Raw genomic sequence first — 6,320 nt, 5'->3', positions numbered from 1 at the left:
CGCAAGTACTAAACTAAAACCTTGAAAAACAATAAAGACTTGGTTTGCCTCCCAAGAAGCGCTTGTTTAATGTCACTAAGGTTGATGTACCTCTTCTTATCTCATAGGGGCTCATAAATGAATGTTTTCCTCTTACCAATAACTTGAAAGCATTATGAACATAATCTTTTCAAGGTAGAGGGAACGTTATCGAGCATGTTACCACAGAAGGGTTCATCACCCTTACTCCGTTCTTGCACATCGCTAATAGCCTTGGGATGCTTCTTGTAGCGTCTCCTTCCTAACTTCATCTTTTGGATCATCTTCTTCATGATCCCCGGGGCAGGTTGTACCTTGTCCTCTAGACCAAGCATCAAAACTTCTTCATTCTCCACTTCATGGTCTAGCAACCCCTCGTACGGGTCCAGACACATCAGTTCCTGCACATATTCATCTATTAGCTCATCGGTAGTGTCAAGAAAGTAAAGAGTATCATCAAAGTCAAGAGGATGTCTCATGGCTTTGGCGAGGCAATATGCAAGCTTTTCATCATCAAAGTCAACTCCCCACTGTCCATGTCTATAAGAACCTTGGAAGTGTGCAAGAATGGCCTCCCAAGAATCAATGGAACATCAACATCCTCGTCAACATCCAACACTACATAGTCCACAGGAAATATGTACTTGTCAACCCTCACAAGTACATCTTCGATGATGCCACTCTGGTGCCTAACCATTAGGTCCGCCAAATGAAGTGTCATCCGAGTGGGCCTAGGCTCTCCTAGGCCTAGATTTTTGAAGAATGTGTAAGGCATGGCATTGATGTTAGCCCCGGAATCCACCAATGCATTTTCTTTGCCCAAATTACCAATGTTGCACGGAATGATAAAGCTTATGGGGTTATTCTTCTTATTCGGCATATTCTTTTGCAACACCGCCGAACATGAAGCATCTAAGATCACAGATGCACTTTCCTCCAACTTCCCCTTATTGGTCAAGAGGTCTTTGAGAAACTTGGCATAATGAGGTATTTGTGGCAACAACTCCACAAATAGGATGTTGATGTCCAACTTCTTGAATAGACCCAGAAACTTCTTGTATTGCTCAAAATTTTGGTCATTCTTCAAACTTGAAGGATAAGGGATTCAAGGCTTGTGATGTGGAGGTGCCACCTCCTTCTCTTTAGCTCTCTCCTTAACCTCCACGACATCGGGTACTTCAACATTGGTCTTCTTGCTTAGAAGCCTACCCTCAACCTCACAACCACTTCTCAAAGTGATCGCCTTCACATGTTCTCTCGGATTACTTTCGGTGTTACTAGGCAAGTTTCTGTGAGGTCTCTTCAATAATGATTTCATAATTTGCGCCACTTGATTCTCTAAATTGTGCAATGACATGGTGTGGTTGCGATGTATAGCTTCGACCGATTGAAACCTTGTATCCGATGATTGGATGAAGTTGGTCAAAGCTTTCTCTAGATCGGTTATCCGGGCCTCCAACCTGAAACTCGATTCTCCATGTTTGAGGATTGTTGTTGTTGTTGGAAACCCAGTGGTGCCATGGCCTTTTGTTGCCCTAGATTATTCGATGAAAGATTCGGGTGGCTCCTGTAACTCGGATTGTCGGTGTTGCTATATGGATTGCCTTGGCTTCTCATTGCGTTGCCCACAAAATCCACTTATTCTATTGAGGATGTACCACCAATAGAAATCAGGTAATTAGATGAAGCATGACTTCCCCCACACCTAGTACAACTTAGTTAGGGCCGTCACTCTAGGATAAGTTAGAGTATCAAACTTCTTGCTCAATCACTCATCCTAGGCCACCAATGAATTATCTGCATCAATCTCATGAAGTCTAGCTACCTTTTTCATGTCTCTTGTGTTCCATTAGTAGTTGTTCATGGCCATTTCTTCAATGAGATTTTAGGCTTCTTCAGGGATCTTGCTTCCTAAGGTACCTCCTGCTGCTACATCAAGTAACTACCTTTTGTTTGTGTTCAACCCATTGTATAAGTCTGAATGATCATCCACTCGGGAACCCATGTTGAGGACATTTCCGCAGGAGGTCCTTGAACCTATCCGACGCCTCAAAAAGAGACTCCAATTCCGTTTGCACAAAGGAGGATATTTCATTCCTGAGCTTCGCAGATTTTCCAGGAGGAAAATATCAGGCAAGAAAAGCATCTACCATCTTCTCCCAAGTAGTAATCAATGCTCTACGTAATGAATGTAGCCACTGCTTTGCTTTCCCCTTCAATGGAAATGGGAAGGCCCTCAATCTGATAGCATCATCCGTAACTCCATTAATCTTAAGCATGTTGATAAGTGCTTGTGTGGTAAGAATGCGAAGTGTTATTTCCTTATGATAAGCATTACTTTTATCGGGTTTTAATACTAATATGTGTGCATTTATGTTACTTTCATGCATATAGGTTTGTAAAACTGAATGTTAGGGAAAGAAGCTAATGTAGATCGTGAATGCACCATTTGGAGGAATTCTTGAGAAGGTTCAAACGCGAAGACATAAGTCGGGTTTAAGATGCGAGAATGTGTGCCAACCTCCTTTAATTCAAGTTAGCACAATGATTTGGAGGGGCACAAGGGCAGTCACATTCAAGCATTCTTACTTGTGCATGTATAGCAAGATCTCCACCAACATGTCTGTTAATTGAAGAAGGACAGCGATCTACGGTGTAAACATGTGCCCGTTTACGTTACCTCAATAAAAACATAGATTCGAGAGTGTTTCGAGCTGGTACTGTAGCAGAGTACTGACATGTCCGAATATGCATGTAAACCGCAAGTGCATAGGTGTCGAAATAATAAAATACCGGGTGAGTTGGGTAGTCGAATCCGCAGGGAATAGGCTTACTAGTACTAACTTCTTCTCTGTTTTCTAGCCTAATGATAAATGGAAAGGTGTGGTGATCTAATGTGCGAAGAAATAAATACCGGAGATGAATATGCAAGGGTGAAATGGAGGGAGAATCTCAATCAATAAAGATGAGGTACCCAGGGAATGCTCCCCTAGGATCGAACATGAAGTTCAAGATTCGCTAAATGCATCTAAGCTGAGTCTAATGAGTCAAGGTAATCCAAGAACAACCGGCCCTTGCCTCCAAGCCACCGGTACTAGTCCCCTACATGGTCCCGGTAGAGAAATCGCTCAATCTTAACACCTCACACCCCATATGACTGCAATACGCTCTAGGAACTTCTAAGAGTGAAACCGATTCCTAAAGATAGATCCAACCCTAATTCCCGGCGAAGGATCCCTAACCCCCTACAAGGTCTCGCGGAGAAATCTCTCAATCTCACGCCTCACACCAAATATGGTTGCAAAGAGTCTAGGGAATACGGAGATAGGAAACACTCAATCGGAAGGGAAAGAGGAAGCTCCACTATCTCATGACTCACCCTCTCAACCCTCTTTAACCTTGAAGTTCTAACTCTAATGGAGACCTCTCTCTCATCAAAGTAACAAATCATGCATATACAATCAACCACAAGGATCAATAAAACATGCAAGCAATAGGAACACAAGATTAAAACTTAAATCAACTCGGATTAACTAGAAACATAAAGTAAATCAATACAAAAGAATAGATCCTATGGTTCACATACCCAACTATCTACTAGGGTTTAGCCCTCCATGGGGCAAGTTACAAGACAATGATTAATACAATGAAAAGCAACAAAAACCATAGAGAAAACCCCCTTGAATTAGTGATGATTGGCCTTGGTGGGTAGTTCAATGTCTTGAAGGATTCCTCTCCCAACTGCTATGACGATGAAGGAAATTATTAAAGTTGGTGAAGAACATCCTTCAAATTGGCAAAGACCTCATCTCCAAACCCTAGCCGTCTCGCCCCTCAAGAGCCGCACAAAAGATGTCAAAGAATAGGGCAAACGGCCTATTTATAGCCCAAAACCACTCGTGTCACATGGCCCCATGTGCCCATGTGGATTTTCCATGCGCTCGCGTGGCCTGTAGGAATTTCCACGCGGGCACGTGAACAATAATTTTGAGGCCACATACTCCAGTAATTTTTCTACAATACTACAAAACGTGGTACAAACATTCTTCTCTTGAGAGCACATGTCCAACCATACGTCCATGTGGTAGGCAATAAGACTTTTCTTCATTGACGTATCTTTGAAAAGTCTTGCAATCTTCACAAAGAGAAGGAACATGAAGATGTGGGTGCCTTTGTGCCCTTCCAACTAGTGAATTGACTTGAATCCTCTTGGAAGTTGGTACACATCTCCACGTTAATGAACTCCTCTCGTGTCTCGATCCTTGAATTGAACAAGAACTCCCAACATTTTGTCTTTATAGCCTATCTTTGCTTATTTTTTACTCTTCAAGGCATTCACTACCTATATGCTTAAAATAACACCAAATATACAATATGAGACATAAACCATGGTAAAAATGATGCTCAATGCATGTAAAACACTATAAAAATATGCCTACTCAAGCACTTATTAGGCACTATAGTAAATACTATAGCAATCACTATAGCAGGTACTATTTATAGCCGGCAAAAGAAGGAGTAAAACAGAGAACCCACACGGGCGTGTGCAAAATTCCACACACCCGTGCGAAAAATCCACAGGGGTGCCTACACGGGTGTGTGGATTCCTGATTCCAGCCCTATTTAAGGCCGATTTCAGCCCCGATTTCAATATTCTTTTCCCCATCTTTTTCCCAACTTGAGAGAGGGCTGCAACGAAGGTTTTGAGAAATATTGGCTTGGGATTTGGAGAGGCTCTATGGCTCCAACATCACGTTCCATTTGGAAGATGGTTAGTGGGAGAGATTTCGCCGCCACTGATCTGGCGAGGTGTATCCTAGGCCGGACAAAGGGACCCTTGGACAAGTAGAGGACTCTCTACAAGACCATCACCACGACTATCGAGGGAGTTTTCTAAGGATTCTTTGCTTTTACATTTGATATCATTGATTGTAATTATCTCCATGGAGAGCTAAACCGCTTAGTGGGTACTTGGATATTTGTGAACCCTAGGATGTATTCGTTTCATTGAACCTTTGTATTATGCTTTCAATTAATTGATGTTTTATTTGAGTTCCAATCTTGTATGCTTGATTGTGTGAATACTCCCTTAGAGTGACACTAGGGTTGAGAATTCTTGTTGGTAACTCTTGTGTGTGAGTGACACACCACGAGAGTTAGACAAAGCTAGATGGAAAGGGTTGAGAGGATGAGTTGAGGGGTAGCGGAGCATCCACTTTCCTTTCCGGTGTGATTTATTCTACCTCAACTTTCCTCGAGCTCTTTGCAGTCATAGTAGAGTGAATGGGCTAAGAGATGACCTTCCGCTGGAGCTTAGGTGCAAAGGCAATGGAGTGAAGTGTTGAAGTGATTTTAGCACCTAGGGCTTAATTGTGGCTAGGGACATTACACCTGGACCAAAGGGTTAGGTCTACATGTAGGAAGAGGATTTATCACTTGGAATCCCTAGAACTCATTGTGATTCTATACGAGTGCGAGGTTGAGAGGTTATTCAATTTCTCCTCCAGGACATGTATAGAGTTAGGCATGGTTGACCTTAGATTTGGGACCATGTATTTAAGGATCTCCACGACTCATTAATGCATTAGTTAGAAGGCATAATAGATGGTTTTTGCACTTGAAATGATTATCCTAGGCAGAACAATATCCGGGTACCCCACTTATATCAATTGCCTTATCTCCCATTTACTTGCACTCTTTCTCTTGTTTCTTTTACTTTTGTTAAATCACATTTTGTCACACAAATCACTATTAACTTTTCATTTAGTTAAGAAACAATTTAAGTGTTTTTGTTCGCTGCTCTTTGTGGATATGATACCCACTTATCTCGGATTTATTACTTCCACAAACCAGTGACTTGTTGGACATGCGCAAGGGGCGTTGTCAAGGTTTTGGCGCCATTGCCGGGGAGTAGGCGTTTAGACATACTTTACACTTTGTTTCTTAACTATTCATTCTTTTATTTTATTTCACATCTTCTTTTCTATCATCATTCTGATTTGTTCTTTTTCTTTGAAAAAACAATGATTGGCGTGCCCGAGTTATTTGACATTATCACAGGAATGGTTGAAAATGTGGAAGAGAAAGTTCAATTGTTTGCAGTACAGGACACACCGTGTTATTTTCCTCAAGAACAATACATTATTCAACAACCCATAGAAGAATCAGCTGAAGAGTACATTGCCAGAATTCAAGGGCGAAATTGTGAATTAGATAGTGTGATAGATCAGTTCGACAGATCTGTATCGGCATCGATGAGTTATTATTTAGAAGAAAGTTTGGAGAGAGTTCTCGCTCAGTTT

General features: G+C 41.7%; 1 non-coding gene across 1 annotated transcript; it reads left to right on the top strand.

The window, feature by feature from the left end:
- The first annotated feature begins 2,016 nt into the window (after positions 1 to 2,016).
- On the top strand, positions 2,017 to 2,123 carry LOC120250999. The gene has a single exon (XR_005533324.1). It is a non-coding gene; the product is annotated as a small nucleolar RNA R71 (small nucleolar RNA).
- Positions 2,124 to 6,320: the final 4,197 nt, after the last annotated feature.

Source organism: Dioscorea cayenensis, chromosome 19, assembly GCF_009730915.1.
Source record: "Dioscorea cayenensis subsp. rotundata cultivar TDr96_F1 chromosome 19, TDr96_F1_v2_PseudoChromosome.rev07_lg8_w22 25.fasta, whole genome shotgun sequence".
NCBI classification, from domain to species: Eukaryota; Viridiplantae; Streptophyta; class Magnoliopsida; order Dioscoreales; family Dioscoreaceae; genus Dioscorea; species Dioscorea cayenensis.
This window is presented reverse-complemented; position numbering and strand designations above follow the sequence as displayed.